Below are 21,752 nucleotides of genomic sequence, written 5' to 3'. Positions count from 1 at the left end.
TTAGGACTTAGCAAATGGAACGATTGAGCTTGGAGATAGAAAGTTTTGGTTCAGCTATGTACTGAGCAAGATAGCTAGGAGTGAATAGACGAGCACAGCCTTGCAGCATCACGAGGTCGGCCAACGTCCACACAACGACGCTGCTCCGCCACGCTGTATTCGGTGATATTGCGCCCGCTCCAGCCACTGATTCATTTGTTGGATCACGTCGGCAAAGTTTCCACGAGGGTTTCATGGGCTGTGCATTGTAGAATTCTTCTTGCACTCCGCATTACGCCTGGGTCAGTCGATAGGAATTACTTTTGAGTTATCGCACGTTACTCCATGCAAACGCAATTTATTACCACTGCCTGATAGGAGAGTCTCGTAATGTGATGATTGAAGGTCGGAAGTTAAAATAAATTTGTGCTAATCGACTGCATCTGTTTTCAATCAAGTAGTTGAAATCCCAAGTCACTTTCTTGATTAATTTTATGTTCAACATTTGCATCTGGTGTTCAATAGCTGAATATAACATCAATGTGCACCCCTTTTTAATTAAAATTGTTCAATTCTGAATAAATTAATGTCAACACTGCCACTGCAGTTCAATCAGGAGTCACAGGGCCATATTACTTTTTTGCGTTATCCGATATTGTGGCAGTTTTGCACTCTCTGTTGATCTGTTAGTCAATTAGTTGGGGTGAACACACGCCATAACCAGCTAAGTGATGGGTGGGGTGTTACAGAGTCATCGGTTATTTTGCTGCCTAGGTAGCATAATTACTTAACTTCATCTACTTCGTGGCAATCCTGTTCGCATTTCTGCTACTTCTCATTACTTTTGTCTTTTTCGATTTACTCTCAATACTTATTTTGCACTCATTAGACTGCTCATTCCATTCTGCAGAACATGTAATTCTTCTTCAGTTTCACTCAGGATAGCTATGTCATCAGTGAATCGTATCATTGATATCCTTACACCTTGAATTTTAATTCCATTCCTGAACCTTTATTTTATTTCCATCATTGCTTCTTCGATGTACAGATTGAACAGTAGGGGGGAATGGCTACATCACTGTCTTACTCCCTTTTTAATCCAAGCAATTCGTTCTTGGTCGTCCAGTCTTATTATTCCCTCTTGGCTCTTATACATATTGTATATTATCCTTCTCTCCCTGTAGCTTACAACTATTTTTCACAGAATTTCGAACACCTTCCAGCAGTTTATGTTTTCAGACGCTTTTTCCAGGTCGGCAAAGACTATGAACGCGTCTTGGTTTTTCTTTAGCCTTGCTTCCATTATCAATCGCAACGTCAGAATTGCCTCTCATGCCTTTACCTTTCCTGAATCCAAACTGATCGTATCTAACACATCTCCAATTTTCTTTTACAAAAATGGCTCTGAGCACTATGGGACTCAACTGCTGTGGTTATCAGTCCCCTTTCTTTTACATTATTTTGTATATTATTCTTGTCAGCAACTTGGATGCATCAGCTGAAAAGTTCATTGTGCGATAATTCTCGCACCTGTCAGTTCTTGCAGTCTTTGAAATTGTGTGCATGATGTTTTTCCGAAAGTCACATGGTATGTCGCCAGACTCATACATTCTACACACCAAAATGTGTAGTCGTTTTGTTGCCTCTTCCCCCAATGATTTTAGAAATTCTGGTGGAATATCTATCCCTTCTGCCTTATTTAACCTTAAGTCCTCCAGAGGTCTTTTAAATTCTGATTCTAATACTGGCTCCCGTATCTCTTCTAAATCGACTGCTGTCAGACAAATAGTCCCCCTCATTGACGCTTTCAATGTATTCTTTCCACCTATCCGCTCTCTCCTCTGCATTTAACAGTGGAATTCCCGTTGTACTCTTAATGTTACCACCCTCGCTTTTAATTTCACCGAAGGTCGTTTTGACTTTCAAATTTCTGAGTCAGTCCTTCCGATAATCATTTCTTTTTCGATTTCTTCACATTTTTCATGCATCCATTTCGTCTTAGTTTCCCTGCACTTCCTATTTATTTCATTCCTCAGTGAGTTGTATTTCTGTATTTCTAAGGTGCCCTTAACACTTTTCTACTTCCTTCTTTCATCGATCTGGTGAAGTATTTCTTCTGTTATCCATGGTTTCTTCGCAGTTAACTTCTTCGTAATTACGTTTTTCATTCCGACTTCTGTGATTGCCCTTTTTAGAGATGTCCATTCCTCTTCAGCTGTACTGCCTACTGAGGTATTCCTTATTGCAGCATCTACAGCCTTAGAGAACTTCAAGCGTGTCTCGTCATTCCTTAGTACTTTCGTATCCTACTTCTTTGTATATTGATTTTTCCATTCTTCCTGACTAATCTCTTAAGCTTCAACCTACTTTTCATCGCTACTAAATTTTTATCTGAGTCTACGTCCACTCCTGGGCAATCCTTACAATCAAGTATCTGGCTTCGGAGTCTCTGCCTGACCATGAGGTAACCTAACTGAAGTCTTCCCATATCACCTGGCCTTTTCCGAGTATACCGCCTCCTCTTGTGATTCTTTAACATACTGTGCGTTGTTACAGAATTCAATTAATCTTTCTCATTCCTCAAGTCTTCTCCCAAGCCCGTATTCTCCTCTACCTTTTTTCTTCTACTCCTTCCCCTACAACAGCGGTCCAGTCCCCTATGGCTTTCATGTTTTCATCCCCTTTTACGTACTATATTACCTTTTCAATATCCCCATATACTTTTTCCATCTCTTCATCTTCAGCTTGCGACTTAGGCATGTATACCTGAACTATCGTCGTCGGTGTTGATTTGCTGTCGATTCTGACAAGAACAACCCTATCGCTGAAGTGTTTACTGTAATACACTCTCTGCCCTGCCTTCCTGTTCATAACGAATCCTACTCACGTTATGCCATTTCTGCTGCTGATAGTTCCCTACACTCATCTGAACAGAAATACTTGTCTTCTTTCCGTTTCACGTCACTGACCACTATTATATCTAGACTGAACTTATTCTTACGTTGATTATTCGATCTTTTTCTCATGGTCACCTTTCCCTTGGTAGTCCCCTACCAGAGACCCGAATGGGGGACCATTCCGAAATCTGTTGCAAATGAGAGATCATCATGACACTTGATTTGATTCTTCAGTTTCTCCCAGCGTATTTGTTGCTCGAATAGTCCACGGGTATACTGCCGGTTCATAGTGACTAACGGGCCGAATATTTCGGCTATCAGACATGTCACCATGTTCAGGTATACACGATGGCGACATGTCTGATCGCCGAAATACTATGATCCGGCAGTATACCCGTGGACTGTTCGAGCATCATGACACTTTTTCAATTACAGACCACATGTCCTGTGGATACACGTTATGTGTCTTTAATGCAGTAGTTTCCATTGTCTCCTGCATGCTCATACCGTTAATCATTGCCGATTCTTAGCCCTTTAAGGACAGTTTCCCAACCCAAGGACAAGAAAGTGCTCTCAATCTCTGTATGCTCTTCCGCCCTCTCAGACAGGGTCTTTGGCAGAATGAGGGTGACGTCTTATGCTAGAAGTCTCCGGCCACCAATTCCGATTATTAATGAAAATTTGGGCGGTGGCGTGTATAGAGTCCGGGACAGACGATGTTTTGATTACTAAACAAAGACGCTAACCCTAGACCACGGGTTCTATGTTATTTAGATCTAAAAATTTCCTTACAACATACAAGGACTGAGTATGATAGTTTTAGAAGGCTACAGTGACGGTTACTGTTATACTCCTTGCGAACAAGATGACAGCTTTTAGATCAATGTTGTATCTCGTTCACAGTGCAGCTTTGTGTAAGATGGCACATGATCGAGAATTTCAGAGTATTTTACATATTGCAAATGTCAATGGTACGATTCCAGAGATATAACGATAGTTACTCTGAGCAGTCAGAACATTACGACCTCCGAAATGGTTCAAATGGCTGTAAGCACTATGTGACTTAACATCTGAGGTCATCAGTCCCCTAGACTTAGAACTACATAAACCTAACTAACCTAAGGACATCACACACATCCATGCCCGAGGCAGGATTCGAACCTGCGACCGTAGCAGAACCGCTCGGCCACAGCGGCCGGCTTATGACCTCCGACCCGCTATCGATATGAGCGATAGAAGCTCCACGTGGCGAAGAATGACTGCTAGTCAGACACATGCACGGTGCATGTAGTATTAGCGACCGTGCTGTCCGCATATAGAATAAGGAAGCGCGCGATGTATTTGAGTCTGAAAGAGGGCAGACTGTGACGGCTGTTCGAGGAGTGCTGTAGTGAGTTTCTTCAACAAGGAGGAAACAAGATGAAAACCACGTATAGACGTCGTGGGATTGAGACGGATGTCTGACGTCGTAGGCTGGGCAGACTGTTGAAACAGGACAGGCTGCGAACTGTAGCGGAACTAACATCAGTCTTCAATCCTGGCAGAGTACAAGTGCGTCTGAATACACAGTGCACAGAACACTCCTGACGACGTGCCTTCGTAGCCCACGACCCATTCATGTGCCAATGGTAACAACTTCGATTGACATGGGCACGTGACCATCGGCACGGGACGCTGTCGCAGTGGCAGAGCGTTGCATGGTCTGATGAATACCTTCCTCGTCACGCCCAGGGAGGGCGCCAATGTGTCTTCTTCCAGGAGAACAGCTCCTTGACGCCTGTACTTTGGGTCGGAGACAAGCTGGCGGCAGCTCCACTACCATCACGTGAGTGTCCATGGGTCCAGTGGAGCTCGTGCAAGGCACCGTGATGACGAAGGAGTATCATACACTGGTTTCAGACACGTACATTCCTTCATGACGAACAAGTTTCCCGATGGCAGTCGCATTTTTCAGCAAGATAATGCGCCATGTCAGAAGGCCAGTAGCGTGATGGGATGGTTCGAGGAGCACAGCAGCGAGTTCCAGTTGACGTACTGATCCCCCATTTCACCAGATCTGAACCCGATCAAACACATCTGGGATGTGATTGAAAGTTGAGCCAGAGGTGATCGACCCCTTCCCAGAATTTACGGGAGTTCGGTGACTTGTGTGTGCAGATGTTGTGCAAAGGTCTCATCACTTCCATGCAACGACGCAACACCGCTGTTATCCGTGCCACAGGTGGACATACCAGCTATTAGGTAGGCGGTAATACTATTCTGGCTGATGAGTGTATGACGGTATATGCCGTAATAAGAATTCACTAGGAATAGGCAGAGGTCAGACGGCAATTAAATCAAACTAAGTAAATTGGAGGAGAGGGACATAAGTTCATTGGTTACCATAGGATACCATTCTTTGGCACAATTTTACAGAAAGTAGGCAGAAAGTGAAGGACAAAAAAGATAAAGCCGGCGTTCTTTATCCCACAGAATATTGTCCAGAGACTTGTCCATAGTGAGAAGGTAGCTTGGTAGAAGTACGACGCTGGTAGGGTACACTTCATCGGTTACAATTGTCCTGTCAGGTGTATGGGGCAGAATGGCAGAGGAGTTTGTATTAGGTTTGTAAGTAGGCTGTATAGGTTTTTTATTGGTAACGCCACGTAGCGCTCTGTATGAAAATCACTGGCTGTTCTGTGTGCAGTCTGTGGCTAGTTTGGATTGTTGTCTGCCATTGTAGTGTTGGGCACCTGGATGTTAACAGCGCGTAGCGTTCCGTAGTTGGAGGTGAGCCGCCAGCAGTGGTGGATGTGGGGAAGTGAGATGGCGGATTTTTGAGAGCGGGTGATCTGGACGTGTGTCAATCAGAAACAGTACATTTGTAATAATGGATGTCATGGACTGCTATATATATTATGACTTTTGAACACTGTTAAGGTAAATACATTGTTTGTTCTCTACCAAAATCTTTCATTTGCTAACTATGCCTATCAGTAGTTAGTGCCTTCAGTAGTTTGAACCTTTTATTTAGCTGGCAGTAGTGGCGCTCGCTGTATTGCAGTAGTTCGAGTAATGAAGATTTTTGTGAGGTAAGTGATTTGTGAAACGTATAGGTTAATTTAGTCAGGGCCATTCTCTTGTAGGGATTATTGAAAGTCAGATTGCGTTGCGCTAAAAAATATTGTGTGTCAGTTTAAGCACAGTCATGTATAATTTTTTTAAGGAGACGTTTCAGGTTCAAATGATTCAAATGCTTCTGAGCACTATGGGACTTAACGTCTGAGGTCATCAGTCCCCTAGAACTTAGAACTACTTAAACCTAACTAACCTAAGCACATCACATACATCCATGCCCGAGGCAGGATTCGAACCTGCGACCGTAGCGGTAGTGCGGTTTCAGACTGAAGCGCCGGGAACCGCTCGGCCACTCCTGCGGGCTTTTTGTATTAGGTTCTGAGACCATCAGAATGTGAGTAATTTCGAAGACTATTTTATGCAGCCACTGATGTGATCCTAGCAACCCCTATCATGTGTAGTTACCGATTTAAAATTCTTAAACAGAAAAGTAAAGGGCAGAGATAGAAGCTATACTCCTAGCTAAAGCTATACTCCTAGCACACCTTTAACAATCAGGCGGACTTAAGACATTACAGTATACTATCGACTTTTGATTGCCTTTGAAGGACAAAATGTCGTAGTTATTCGACTGTTATTGATCCTTGTGCCTGGTCTATTCCATTTTCACGATATTTTACGATGAAATATTTTACAGTTTATTCAGTTGTGCTGTGTAACTGGAGCCTCAGTCATTCTCCTGATATTTGGATACGCGTGAATTTTTTTTTATATAACTTTCTTCGCTAAGTGTATGGTGGCGCTACACACGTTACACACGTGAGCACATTGACTGGCAAGGTGGCCCTGCACGGGGAGGCGGTTGGAGAGTTGATGTCCTCTGCTTCCTGGTGTGAAGTGGGCGTTTTCAACCATGGGTTTTCAATATTGCTAGCTGAGGATTTTCAACATTTCTTGTTTTCTTATTTTGCTCTATTCATTGTTGGTAAGCGCTCTTCTAACACGTTAGTTTCTCAGTCGCTCAGTTCGAACTGTGACACCCTACCTGTTGCGGGTATTTTTTTTTTTTTTTTTTTTTTTTTGAGATGGTTGCGTCTTCCTTATTCCCGTATCAGGGCTCAAATGTTTTACTGACGTGTGAGTATTTGACATTTGTTGTCACAGAGCGTGTATTATTAGTATAGATATTATCTATTTTAATATAATGTCGATATTACCTTTTTATGTTACAGATATACAACTGAAGATGTGATTTGACATCACGAAACCGGTCACGTTCCTGTACAAGTTCATACACAAGTGAGACTGGTTTATTTCAGAAATGTGGATTACTTAAGCAGAGGTTGCCCTCAAGAGGAAACACTTCATTATCAGCACATTTACTGTTCCCTAGGTGCCATATGACGTCATCGAATCAAAACCGACGTTGCCTTACCAGGTTCCTATTTTCTTCCGGCAGTGTATTTCGGAATGCAAGCAGTAGTTACGGCATGGCCAACATTTTAAATCGTTAATGGCAGAACCTGCAGGCATGTGTGCCAGGTCCACACAATCTAAACAAGCCCCTGGTGTAGCCAGGCAGCCATTCACCTCTAGACGAGAAATGTGTGAGGCTGTCGACTTAGCAAAACGGTCGTCCAGCATAAACGGTGGGGAGGGTTACAGAGCCCAGTCGCCTTACCTGATCAGGATTTGTCTGCAAAAGTCAGTCAAAGAAATTCACATCAAATTACCGAGCAACACCATCTGATATCGCTTTTCTTGACCCCGTCATCCCATAAAAATATATTATTGCTGAAATGCGCATCCATGAATGGAATGAACAGTGTAGTAAGACAGAATATGAACTGAGAGTAAATAGAAGAAAGAGGAAAATAATTAGAAGTAGCAGAAAAGAGAACAAGCAGAAACTGAACATCAGAATTGATGGTCACGCAGTAGATGAAGTTAAAGAATTCCGCTACCGAGACAGCAAAATAATCACTGGCGGACGGAGCAAGGAGCACATCAAAAGCAGATTAGCACTGACAAAAAGGGCATTCCTCGCCAAGAGAAGTCTACTAATAACAAACATAGGCCTTAATTTCAGGAAGAAATTTCTGAGAAAGTACGCTTGCAACACAGCACTGTATGGCAGTGAAACATGGACTGTGAGAAAACAGAAAAGAATTGAAACATCTACATCTACGTGATTACTCTGCTATTCATAATTAACTGCCTGGCAGAGGGTTCAATGAACCACCTTCAAGCTGTCTCTCTACCGTTCCACTCTCGAACAGCGCACGGGAAAAACGAGCACATAAATTTTTTCTGTGCGAGCCCTGATTTCTCTTATTTTATCATGATGATCATTTCTCCCTATGTTGGTGGGTGCGAACAGAATGTTTTCGCAATCGTAGGAGAAAACTGGTGGTTAAAATTTCATGCGAAGTTCTCATAGCAACGAGAAACGCCTTTGTTTTAATGACTGCCGCTCCAATTCATATATCATGTCTGTGGCACTATCTCCCCTATTTCGCGATAATACAAACGAGCCGCGCTTGTTTGTACTTTTTCGATGTCATCCGTCAGTCCCACCTGATGTGGATCCCACACCGCACAGCAACAATCCAGAAGAGAGCGGACAAGCGTGGTGTAAGTAGTCTCTTTAGTAGACCTGTTGCACTTCTAAGTGTTCTGCCAATGAATCACAGTCTTTGGTTTGCTCAGCTCACACCATTATCTATGTGATTGTTCCAATTTAGGTTATTTGTACTTGTAATCCCTAAGTATTTAGTTAAATTTACAGACTTCAGATTTGTGTGACTTATGGCGTAATCGAAATTTGGCGGATTTCTTTTAGTACTCATGTGAATAACTTCACACCCTTCTTTATTCAGGGTCAATTGGCACTTTTCACACAATACAGATATCTAAATCATTTTGCAATTCGTTTTGGTCGTCTTATGATTTTACAAGGAGGTAAATGACAGCATTATCTGCAGACATCTAAGACGTCTACTCAGATTGTCTCATATGTCGTTAATATAGATCAGGAACAATAGAGGGCCTATATCACTTCCTTGGGGAACGCCGGATATGACTTTCGGTCTATTACTACGAAGTGTGACCTTTCTGACAGGAAATCACGAATCCAGTCGCACAGTGAGGCGATATTCCATAGGCACGCAGTTTCATTAGAAGACGCTTGTGAGGAACGGTATCGGAAGACTTCTGGAAATCTAAAAATATGGAATCGATTTGACATCCCCTGTCGATAGCACTCCTTACTTCATGAGTATAAAGAGCTAGTTGTGTTTCACAAGAACGACATTTTCTGAATTCATGCTGACTATGTGTCAATAAATCGTTTACTTCGAGGTACTTCATAATGTTAGAACACAGTATATGTCCCAAACCCTACTGCAAATCGACGTTAGTGATATGGGACTGTAATTCAGCAGATTACTCCTGCTTCCTTTTCGGTACTGGTGTGACTTGAGCAATTTTCCAGTCGTTAGGTACGGATCTTTCTGTGAGCGGTTGTATATAATTGCTAAATATGGAGCTTATGTATATGGTGTGGCTTATGTATGACCAGAATCTCTCTGGGTTTTCTGCCAGATTCCGAGACAAAGCTACGTTGTGGAAATTATGAAAAGCATCTCGCACTGAGGTACGCGCTATATTTCGAACTTCTGCAAAACTTTACCAATCTTTGGGATTTTGCGTTCTTTTAAATTTGGCATGCTCTTTTCGTTGCTTCTGCAACAGCGATCTGACCCATTTTGTGTACCATGGGAGATTAGCACAATCACTTATTAATTTGAGTGGTGAATATCTCTCAATTGCCGTCGATACCATCTCTTTGAAATCATTCCACAACTTTTCTATGCTTGCATGATCAGATCGGAAGGAGTGAAGACTGTCTCTTAAAAAGACGTTAAGAGCATTTTTATCGGATTTTTTAGAGAGCTATACTTTGCACTACTTTTTGATGGTTGTAGGTATTACGGTATTGAATCTAGCAGCAACTGCCTCGTGGTCGCTAATCCTTGTATTCACCACGATTGTCCTTATTTGTCCAGGATTATTTATTGCTAAGAGGTCAAGTATGCTTTCGCAACCATTTACGCTTCGAGTGGGCTCATGAACTAATTGCTCAAAATAATTTTCTGAGAAAGCATTCAGTACAATTTCGGATGACGTTTTATGCCTCCCGCCGTCTTTAAACGTATAATTTTTCCAGCATATCGAGGGTAGGTTAAGGTCACCACCGACTATAACTGTATGAGTGGCGTACCTGTTTTAAATGAGGTTCGTGTCTTCTTTAAACTAATCAGCAACTATATCTTCTGAGTCGTGGGGTCGGTAAAACAATCCAATTAATAGCTTAGTCCGATTGTCAAGTATAACCTCTTCCGATACTAATTCGAAGGAACCTAAACGATGTCAAAGTTAGCGTAAGGAGGGCTATGCGTGAAGCGTTCAGTGAATTCGAAAGTAAAATTCTATGTACCGACTTAACAGAAAATCCTAGGAAGTTCTGGTCTTACGTCAAATCAGTAAATGGCTCGAAACAGCATATCCAGACACTCCGGGATGATGATGGCATTGAAGCAGAGGATGACACGCGCAAAGCTGAAATACTAAACACCTTTTTCCAAAGCTGTTTCACAGAGGAAGACCGCACTGCAGTTCCTTCTCTAAATCTTCGCACAAACGAAAAAATGGCTGACATCGAAATAAGTGTCAAAGGAATAGAAAAGCAACTGAAATCACTCAACAGAGGAAAGTCCACTGGACCTGAAGGGATACCAATTCGTTTCTACACAGAGTACGCGAAAGAACTTGCCCCCCTTCTGACAGCCGTGTACCGCAATTCTCTAGAGGAACTGAAGGTTCCAAATGATTGGAAAAGAGCACAGGTAGTCCCAGTCTTCAAGAAGGGTCGTCGAGCAGATGCGCAAAACTATAGACCTATATCTCTGACGTCGATCTGTTGTAGAATTTTAGAACATGTTTTTTGCTCGAGTATCATGTCGTTTTTGGAAACCCAGAATGTACTCTGTAGGAATGAACATGGATTCCGGAAACAGCGATCGTGTGAGACCCAACTCGCTTTATTTGTTCATGAGACCCAGAAAATATTAGATACAGGCTCCCAGGTAGATGCTATTTTCCTTGACTTCCGGAAGGCGTTCGATACAGTTCCGCACTGTCGCCTGATAAGCAAAGTAAGAGCCTACGGAATATCAGTCCAGCTGTGTGGCTGGATTGAAGAGTTTTTAGCAAACAGGACACAGCATGTTGTTATCAATGGAGAGACGTCTACAGACGTTAAAGTAACCTCTGGCGTGCCACAGGGGAGTGTTATGGGACCACTGATTTTCACAATATATATAAATGACCTAGTAGATAGTGTCGGAAGTTCCATGCGGCTTTTCGCGGATGATGCTGTAGTATACAGAGAAGTTGCAGCATTAGAAAATTGTAGCGAAATGCAGGAAGATCTGCAGCGGATAGGCACTTGGTGCAGGGAGTGGCAACTGACCCTTAACATAGAAAAATGTAATGTATTGCGAATACGTAGAAAGAAGGGTCCTTTGTTGTATGATTATATGATATCGGAACAAACACTGGTAGCAGTTACTTCTGTAAAATATCTGGGAGTATGCGTGCGGAACGATTTGAAGTGGAATGATCATATAAAATTAATTGTTGGTAAGGCGGGTACCAGGTTGAGATTCATTGGGAGAGTCCTTAGAAAATGTAGTCCATCAACAAAGGAGGTGGCTTACAAAACACTCGTTCGACCTATACTTGAGTATTGCTCAACAGTGTGGGATCCGTACCAGATCGGGTTGACGGAGGAGATAGAGAAGATCCAAAGAAGAGCGGCGCGTTCCGGCACAGGGTTATTTGGTAACCGTGATAGTGTTACGGAGATGTTTAGCAAACCCAAGTGGCAGACTCTGCAAGAGAGGCGCTCTGCATCGCGGTGTAGCTTGCTCGCCAGGTTTCGAGAGGGTGCGTTTCTGGATGAGGTATCGAATATATTGCTTCTCCCTACTTATACCTCCCGAGGAGATCACGAATGTAAAATTAGAGAGATTCGAGCGCGCACGGAGGCTTTCAGACAGTCGTTCTTCCCGCGAACCATACGCGACTGGAACAGAATAGGGTGGTAATGACAGTGGCACGTAAAGTGCCCTCCGCCACACACCGTTGGGTGGCTTGCGGAGTGTAAATGTAGATGTAGATGTAGATTAACTGTCTACTTCAATTTCACTACAAGATAAACTACTTCTGACAGCAATAAATACTCCACCACCAACTGCATTCAATCTATCCATTTCAACACATTTGAGGTGTGGTGCTACAGACGGACGTTAAAAATTAGGTGAACTGAAACAGTACGTAATGAGAATGCCCTGTGCAGAATCGGAGACGAAAGAAAAATGTGGAAAACACTGACACGATTAAGGGACATAATGGTAGGACAATTGTTAAGACATCATGATATAATGCTCGAACACTCTCCAAGTGTGTTCTTCAAAGTGTATCATCGGAAATTTGACGTACGATCATTGGTAAGTTTTCTCGTGTATGATCCAACGGTATCACGACCGGCAACTTCACTTTGTGCAAGACACCAAACAAGTAAAAACGCTGATCTTCCACCAGAGTCACCACTTCCCTCGCATCACAAAATGCACAGTAGAGTATTATCGTAGAACTTTTAGATACTATACCCTACACAGGTAACTGAGTGCATTGATGCCAAGAGCTGCTGCACCATCACCTGAGCTATCATGCGATAGTGGTGTATCATCGTGTAGCTTAATCTTGAACTTCTGAATAACTTGATGATTATCTCCCAGTGCCACTTTAGAAAAATTGGTACATTTTTGCTACTTTGTTCCTACGGTTTCTTCAGTAATGGAAAATCGTTTTATTTTATGCCAGTTTGTGTTAATGAGGGATATTCATAGACTTCTAATTGTCTCCTTGAAAAAATAAAAGTATCTGATTAATTGTGTTTTGTTTACAGGTACATGTCTGCTGACCTGGAACACTTGGAAATCCCCTCGCCACAGTAACATAGTAGCGCTCCTGTAAAGAAACCAACACAATACGTGGCAGCCAATTCATACAATTTTAATTGCCAACTCAAACAACCAAGTTACATTTGAGGAGGCCGGTTGGAGTTCAACCCTTAAATTTTTTCTAAATAAAATACTCTTTGCAGATTGCATTGGAACATTCTTCACCCTCAAATATACTATAATAGAACTGTAAAACTGGGTGTCATAGAAATATATTTTTGTTGCTTTTTTATCATTTTTCCACCCTTTGCAGCTTGATCAGTTACATATTTAGAGGGATGTAATGGACATAAAATTTTAGTGAGCAAAAAATTCATTTTTATTTTAAAATAGTTCTGATTACATAGTAAATTGTTGTAAGCATGATCTTGTCCATCAGTTCACCTACTTTGTCAAAAAGTCTGCTTCACTGAAACCAGCTGTTCTCTCACATGACTGAAAATGACATACAACTTCGTGGCAACCTCCAACGGCAATACTGGAATTCAGTATGGTGTTGGCCCACCCTTAGTCTTGATGATAGCTTCCACTCTTGCAGGCATAAATTCAATCAGGTGCTGGAAGGTTGTAAGGTGGCAGAATAAATGAAGGCCAGATTCGCACCTTACATGATACACCGCAATGGGAAGGTGACTATGACACCAAACTTAATTCAGTAGTAATGAGCAAATTTGCCTATCAGTATGTAATGCAAAAGGAATGACACTCAATCGGCGGTAATTAACACACTGTTCCTATAATGCATGTTTAATCGGAAAGGTGAAACAAGCAGGGAGAGGCGTCTTAGTTTGGAATTCAGAGGGACGAGGGCAGAGGCAAGGCCGCGCTACGGGGGGTACCACGGAAACCACTAAAAAGGGTGTCCCAGGAGGAAAGTCAACGACCGGACAGGTGACTCAGATGGGGAGAGCGAGTATAACGGCCCATCTGAGGGCGGACAGAAAAGAAAGCTTTTAGAAAACTGTGTTTCAGAATTCCAAATGGGTACAAAAGAAGACCAGTGACGCATTTTCGATCACGTGCCCAGCGAATAGTGCACATGTGAGATAGTCAATGTGTGCATTTAGGCATCTGGAACAGACACAAAACTTCCAATGCGCGGAAGCGGGCTAGGAAGGAAAAAAGAGCCAAAGTTTCAACGCATTTTAATGGTAGGGATCTTGCGATTGGTAGAGAGAGTTTCCACAAAATAAGAGGAACGCTCCAATTGGCCGAAAAAAGCTGTGAGGTGAAGAACGAAGAACACAAGTTAGGGGACAGTTCAGCTGTGCGTACGACAAGACGGAAATTTAGGGGAAACTCTTCTCTAAACTGGTGTCAAGTACAGAACGGAGCGCATAATGCCCTGTATGACGCAGAGGAGTAATTTGTGTGAACATTGCGTTCACAGCGGCTGATATCCAGCTAGAAATTAGTTGTAGCATCCTTTCGCTGCACCTGTGGAGAAACGAATCAGCCAATTAGTTAATTGTTCTTGCGAGAACTGAGAGGGCATTATGATATGTACGCTGCTCCAACTATGCGCGTGTATATCGCCACATTCTAAGACTAGGGATGAGTACCTGTTCTCTCGTATAACGAGAAAGTTTCTGCTGGAAAATTCAGCAAAGGTGTAATTAGTTTTACAGGAATTTCAGCGCAAGAGAGCGGCCTAGCAGACGACAGCTCATCACAGCTTAAGGTAAATACCGTGTGCAGAGGTGTAAACTTGTTGGTTCACCAGCTTGCGTCCACTGTAAACTCGAGCGATCTTGGGTAATCTTTTGCTCAATGTGCCACATAACTAACCATCCACTGTAGACTTAATTGTCATCCTAAAAATAGTACTGAACTTTGAACCGGAATCGGACGATTTTCATAGTACTGACCATCATCATAATGTAAGTTCAGGAACAATTTTGTAAAGAAACTTCTAGTTTAACTTTAATATTGTCGTGTTTAGGATAATTTAACCTTCTGGGAGTTAATATTTAATAAGGTTGTTTTTAGGATAATTTCACTTTTTGATGTTGACGAGATGCGTTATCCTGACAACTATTTTTTGTTGTCATATTGAAAACTGTGTATAAGTGTGTATTTTTGCGCTAATATTGCGAGATTAAACATGTCATTTCCAGTTACACAGTTGTCATCAGTCCTAGAATAAGTAAACCAAAAATATTGCATCTTACAAATGGCGACCCTGCCATGATGGCACTTGGTCTGTCTGGATGTCAATTAGTCAAATTAGTAAGAAAAATAAAATTTTTGAATTTTGAGAAAAAAAATTTTTTCGTGTAGTTTTGTGACCACATTGCCTAATGTACGTAAATTTATAGTGGACAGAATGCAGTAAATGTGTGATCCAAAATGTAGGAAAGTTGTATTAGCAAGTAGAAGAACATGTGTCATTGTGTAGATGTAGCTTGCGCATGACCTCACTGGGGCGCACGAAGTTATTCACGGCGTTGTTGGGTAGGATTTGAAAATCCAAAAACGGTGAACAGTGTTGCTAATGATGTGCACATAATGTAAGAAACTTTCTATGATATTTTGGAAACGTGTAACTTCATATAATTTGATGTTGAGGAGAGGGCAAGCTCGCGCAATTCGAGAAAGACAGAGGTCAGCGAGACGATCAGAGATGGTGGAAGAAAGGAGAGTGTCGCAGATAGGTCAAATTGAAGATCTTGATAAGATAGAGACAGTTGTAGAACAAAAAGTATCGAGGGCAAGTCACGGAACGGAACGTAGTGATAGTGCAGAGGAAATGGTAGCAGCTTCACGATTGGTATCACAGTCTGAGATTGCACGAAAACAAACAAATGACGGATATAGTGGGTTATAAAAAGAGTCACAGGACAAGCAACTTCTGTATGTTGAAACCAATATAGTAATTTTGAACCAAACGGTATAGTTTGCAACAGAAAGAATGTGTAAGTGCGTCCGCACTGTGCACGGAAGTTGGTGAGATGCCACGGGAAACACGCGAACGGCAAAATTTTCGTCAGATGGTGACAGGTGATGATGGCGAAGAATCAGACAGTGTGTTCGTAATATTGAAACAAGATGTCTGTGGTCGTAAAGCAGACAAATGCAGGGTAAGCAGACCCAAAAACAGAAACAGCAGATTTAAATTTTGTAATAAATGCAGGGTTAACGAATTTAAAAGATGCAGCAGATGCGGGGTTAGCGAATTTAAAAACGGTAACAAATGCAAGGTTAGAAGATTTAATAACCGAAACGGCGAAGTTGAAAACAGAGACAATGGCTGCCTTAAGTAGTTTCCAATTTGAAACTCATGATGGGGTAGAAAAAATCCGCGAAGATCAGCAAAAATTACGAACAGAAGTTAATGAACAGTTTACTGAAATACGGAGAGAGGCGAGAGACTCGCGAGAGCTTATACAAACGTTAATGGCTGACCAGGAAAAGATGCGTTCTGACATTGGTCAGGTGCAGAATGCAGTGTCCAACGTTAATCAGAGAATGGATAAGTTAGCAAGTAAGACGTCTGGTAAGGTGAAACAAATCATGGAACAGCTCAGTGTCAGAAACCGTGTCACGCTAGCCGAACTAAAACGATTCGACACACGCATTGAAAACATAGTCTCGAAAAATCAGAAACAGTATGTAGACCTTCGTACAGAATTGAAACAGTGTATTGAGAATCGAACTGAAGATAGTAGTGAGGTGACGGCATCGGTAGTATCATCCGACATAGTGATGGACAGAAATCCAGAAATAAACAAGTCAGTTGTGGAATCTCGCGTAGCAGTAGGTTTTCATATGGTAGTTCTCCAGGCTATCCGGTCTTCTGCCATCCTCTTCAGGTCTGCATAATTTCCTCTTCCCTTTATGTTGTCTATCATCTTGTAACTCCTTCTTCCTCTCAGTCTTCTCCCACAAACCAATCCTTTTTCTTCCTCTCAGTCTTCTCCCACAAACCAATCCTTCCAAAGCATCTGCTAGCAAGCACTCGCTTCTCAATGAATGTCCCAACCACTTATTTTTCCTTTCTCTTACAGCCTTCAGAAGACATCTTCTCTCACCAACCCTTTCCAATACTCTTTAATTACTCACTCTTTCTATCCAGCTTATTCTCTCCATTCTCCTCCACATCCACATCTCAAATGCTTCTAACCTTTCTTCATCCTCTCGTCTCAGCGTCCATGTTTCTGGCCATATAGTGCCACACTCCAGACAAAACATTTGCCAAGCCGTTTTATAGACCTTTATCTAATTTTCCACATGAGAGTCTCCTCTTCTGTTGACTGCCTCCTTCGCTACAGCAATTCGAATTTTCGCCTCATGGTGACATCTCAAGTCTTCAGTTATTGTGCTTCCAAGATATTTAAATGCACTTACTTGGGTAGTGGCAGATTGTCCTATTTTAAAACTGGAAAGTCTGTGTCTTGTACTGATGACCATACTCTTTGTTTTTGCTGTGTTTATTTGCATCCCATATTCCACACAAGCTTCATTCAGATCTTTCAGCATGTTATTCACTGTCTGCTCACTTTCTGCCACTAATACCATGTCATCAGCAAATCTTATACATTCTATTCTCTTTCCACCAATACATATTCCTCATTTCCCATCTAAGCCTTTAGCAACAATCTCTTCAAGGTATGCATTAAACAACAGTGGGGAAAGGCAACAACCTTGTCTGCAACCTGGTCCAATGCTGTTTCCTTCTGACATTTCATTTTCAATCCTTATCCTTATTTTCTGGTGTAAGTATAGATTCTGTATCAGTCATCTCTCTTACCAATCTATCCTTTCCTCTTCAGAATATCCATCAGCTTGTTCCACTGAACCCTGTCAAAAGCCTATTCCAAATCTATAAAAACAGCAAAGATTTCTCTACCATTTTCATATATCTTTCCCTGATAGTTCTTAACAGGCCACTAGCATCTCTTGTTCCTTTTCTTCTTCTAAATCCAAACTGCTCCTCTGCAATTCATCTGTCCAGCTTGCCATATAGCCTTCTATTCAACACTCTCAGCAAGACTTTAGTTGCCTGAGAAATTAGACTGATGGTCTGATGCTCTTCACATTTTTTAGTGTTTCTCTTTTTCCTCTATTGGTATCATAACTGTTGCAAGGAAGTTCTCAGGCCATTCCCCTTTGTGATATATCTCGTTACAGAGGTAGCCTATTTCTTTCTTGCCTTGTTTCCCAGACTCTTCAACAGTTCTGCTGACAAATCATCAATTCCACATGCCATCCTATTCTTCATTTCCTTCAGCGCCTTTTCTTCTCTGCTTCCAAGATTGTGAATCCCTTTCCATCTTCCGGCAAATAATGCTCCTCTTCAACCTTAATTTCACTTTGCATTTCATCCCCCTTATACAGATATTCAATATATTCTGGCATCTGTTCAAAACCTCCTGTGGTTCTTCTGCTACAGTACCATCCGCTCTTTCTATTTCCATGTTATTCCTCTTCTTTTTAGTTTAAAAACTATCTCACTAGCCAGTCTATATATCATTTCATACTTTCCCTCTTTCTCCATTTTCTCTATTTCGTCACATTTCTGTTTCATCCATTTCTCCCTTGCTTCTTCAGTTTCTCTTCTTAATCCTTTATTCAGTTTCCTGTACCTCTTTTAGCCTTCTTCAGTTTCTACACTTTACCACTTTCTCCACTCTTCCATCTTTTTCAACATGTTTTCTGTTATCAATTCTTTTTTGGTGCTTTGGGATACTCTGATTCCTAGTACTTCTTTGGCAGAGTCCATGAGTCCTTCCCTCATTTTTATCAATTTGTCATTAACACTTTGATCAACACTACCTGTTTCCCATTTTCCCATAAATCTGTTCTCCAAATCTGATGCCTTTCCTACCTCTTTGAGTCTTTCTATGTTTAGTCTTTCCTTTGCTTTACCTCTCCAGACTTTTTTCAACTTCATTTGTATTTCTCCCATTAATAAATTGTGGTCTGAATTTATATCCGCGCTGACGGATTGGACGTGTGGTTCTACGCGCTACAGTCTGGAACCGAGTGACCGCTACGGTCGCGGGTTCGAATCCTGCCTCGGGCATGAATGTGTGTGATGTCCTTAGGTTAGTTAGGTTTAATTAGTTCTAAGTTATAGGCGACTGATGACCTCAGAAGTTAAGTTGCATAGTGCTCAGAGCCATTTGAACCATTTTTATATCCGCTCCTGGATAAGCTTCAGCATTCTTCAAACAGTTCCTAAACCTTTTTTTGTATCAGGATGTAGTCCAACTAATATCTTTCCCTATTCGAATTTGACATCTATGTGTAACGTCTCCTTTCGTGGTGTTCAAATAATGCTTTACCCACTGTTAATGAATTTTCTTTACAGAAGCTAATTAGTCGTTCACCTCTCTCATTTCTTATTCCTAACCCAAAATTTCCTACTGCATCTTCATCTCTTCCTTTATCCACCACTGCATTCCAGTCCCCCATGATGACAACACAGGCATTTCTATTTTCTTTCTCGATAAGTTCTTGTATTTTCTCATAATATTCTTTCACTTCCTCATCTCTATGCTGGCTGGTTGGCATATATACCTGTATTCACATCAAGTCTTTTGAACTACCCTTCTGTCATATCATCATCAGTCTTCCATCAATATATCGTACTTTCATTACATTATTTTTCAACTTTTGCCCTATCAATATTCCTGCTCCATTTTCACCACTCTTGATTTCCCCTGAGTAAAAGAGCTTGTAATCTCTACTTTCTATCTTCCCATTCTCTCCCCATTTCATTTCACACAAACCGACGGCATCTAATCTGTTCCTTTTCCTGTTTTGCATTCTCCAGCTTTCCTGCTTGCAGTAGTGTCCTCACATTCCATGTTCCAATCCTTATCTTTCCTCCCTTCACTGTCCCTTACATCCTTTCCAATATGTCTACTCTCAATGTGTTCCCCTCGCAGAGAACCGAATGACAGGAGGTTTTAACTCCGGAATCTTTCACATGGAGAGATGTACTATGTACTGCTTGGTAATGTAATGTGGTAGTTTCCCATTACTTTCCACATAGGCAGTAGGATGCCCAGTCTAAAGTCAGCCGCTCACCATGAATCAGACGCTGTCTGTAGCCGCCCCTCTGGGGTACAGTTGCTAATTGTACTCTTTTTGTACCCAAAGAGAAAAGGTGCCTCTTCCGCCAGCTCCGCCGTACCGAGGTCCATCGTCTTCGCCTTTGCTGCCGTTGAGGTCTTCACCGTATCCCTGGCAAGGGGCCCTCACGAGATACTATCACCCGGGCCAGGTGAACCAAGGTTTTTTAACGAGGTGTTACTCCTGCCCCCCCTCCTTTCTCAATTGGGCTTGGGACCGGCTATGGCGGAGTTACACAAAAACGTCATGAAATTCGAGTCGTATATCCACAAGAGGTTACGTCAATAAATACAAAAGCGAAACTGAAGCAAATGGAAAAGAATAGTTAACAGAGCTCAGCGAAGCAGTTGAGGTGCGGTCACAACAGACAAGGGAGCGAGAAACGGTAAACGTGCGCATTACAACAGGGCGGATGCCGACCCTCCGAACGTACGTGAGTGACGCGAGAGCCGAACAAGCTACGGCAGCATATGTACCAATTTCGCGATTTCCAATCTACAGTACAGCAGGTTATTGACGCCAAGACAATATGAATCTAAGAGGAAGGCAGAACACTGAACTAGTAACAGGAAATGTAAACGAATCTTTCAGTTCGATACACGAGGAACGGTACGGTGTAGATAACTGCACACCACTGCGTAGATACGATGCTAGATGGGACATAAATATGTCAGCTCAAGACCCTAATGTAGTAGAATAAATACAAGAAAACATGACACAGTTGAAGGGAACGAGTAATGTTGTGAAAACACAAATGCCGTAAGGCGGAAGAGAAAAATTTGACAAGGATCACTTTTTGACAGTCAGAAAATTCCAACATTACAAAGAAAGCGGGATCGGCTTACATCAACGCACATTTATAAATCAATTTCAGATCGGTTTACCTGAGCATTGGCCACTTAGCCATAAACTTGACTTCATTTGTGGGCATAAGGACTGCGCAATAGGGGAATCCATGCAAAGAGTAGCTGTAAACTGTCAATCGTATGAGCAACTTAAATCCGCATTCTTGGGGCGATACTGGTCCACAGAAACACAAAAAAATAAAGTATGAATTATTTCAAAAAGAGTTGTTCGAAAATTCAGGAGAAAAGAAACCTGTTAGATTTTTCGAGGAAATGACAAAAAAGAATCAGTGTTTAGATAATCCATACAATGTTGGGGAACTGATACGGATGTGCACAATCAAGTTACAATTACGTTACCAGCATGCATTGGTTGGTAGGGCAAGAGATAATATACAAGAATTTAAAGGAATGTTAAGAAAACTTGAATTCATATTCAGTGAAGATAAAGCATGAAACAACGTACAATCACAGATAACAATAATAGGGGGCATAACAGCAACCGATCATGTTTTAATAATAATAATTCCAATGGCAATAATTACGAAGGAAAAGGTAATGGTTTTGGAAGGCGTGGTATCGCCCATGGGATAACAATAATAATTATGGTTTACGAAACGCACGGAGGGGAAATAACAATCATGGTATTGGTGGGCTGAGAAATTACAATGGTGGATTTGGTCCTAGAAATTACAGTGGTAGCTATGATCCGAGATACAATCCCCGTGCGAACGAAGGCGGATTGTTTAGAGGTTTTCAGCAGCAAAATCAAGTCTATTCAGATGGGAATGGCCGGAACGCAGAAA

Source organism: Schistocerca nitens, chromosome 6, assembly GCF_023898315.1.
Source record: "Schistocerca nitens isolate TAMUIC-IGC-003100 chromosome 6, iqSchNite1.1, whole genome shotgun sequence".
Taxonomy (NCBI): Eukaryota; Metazoa; Arthropoda; class Insecta; order Orthoptera; family Acrididae; genus Schistocerca; species Schistocerca nitens.
The sequence above is the reverse complement of the archived record's forward strand: the minus strand, read 5'-3'. Positions refer to the sequence as shown.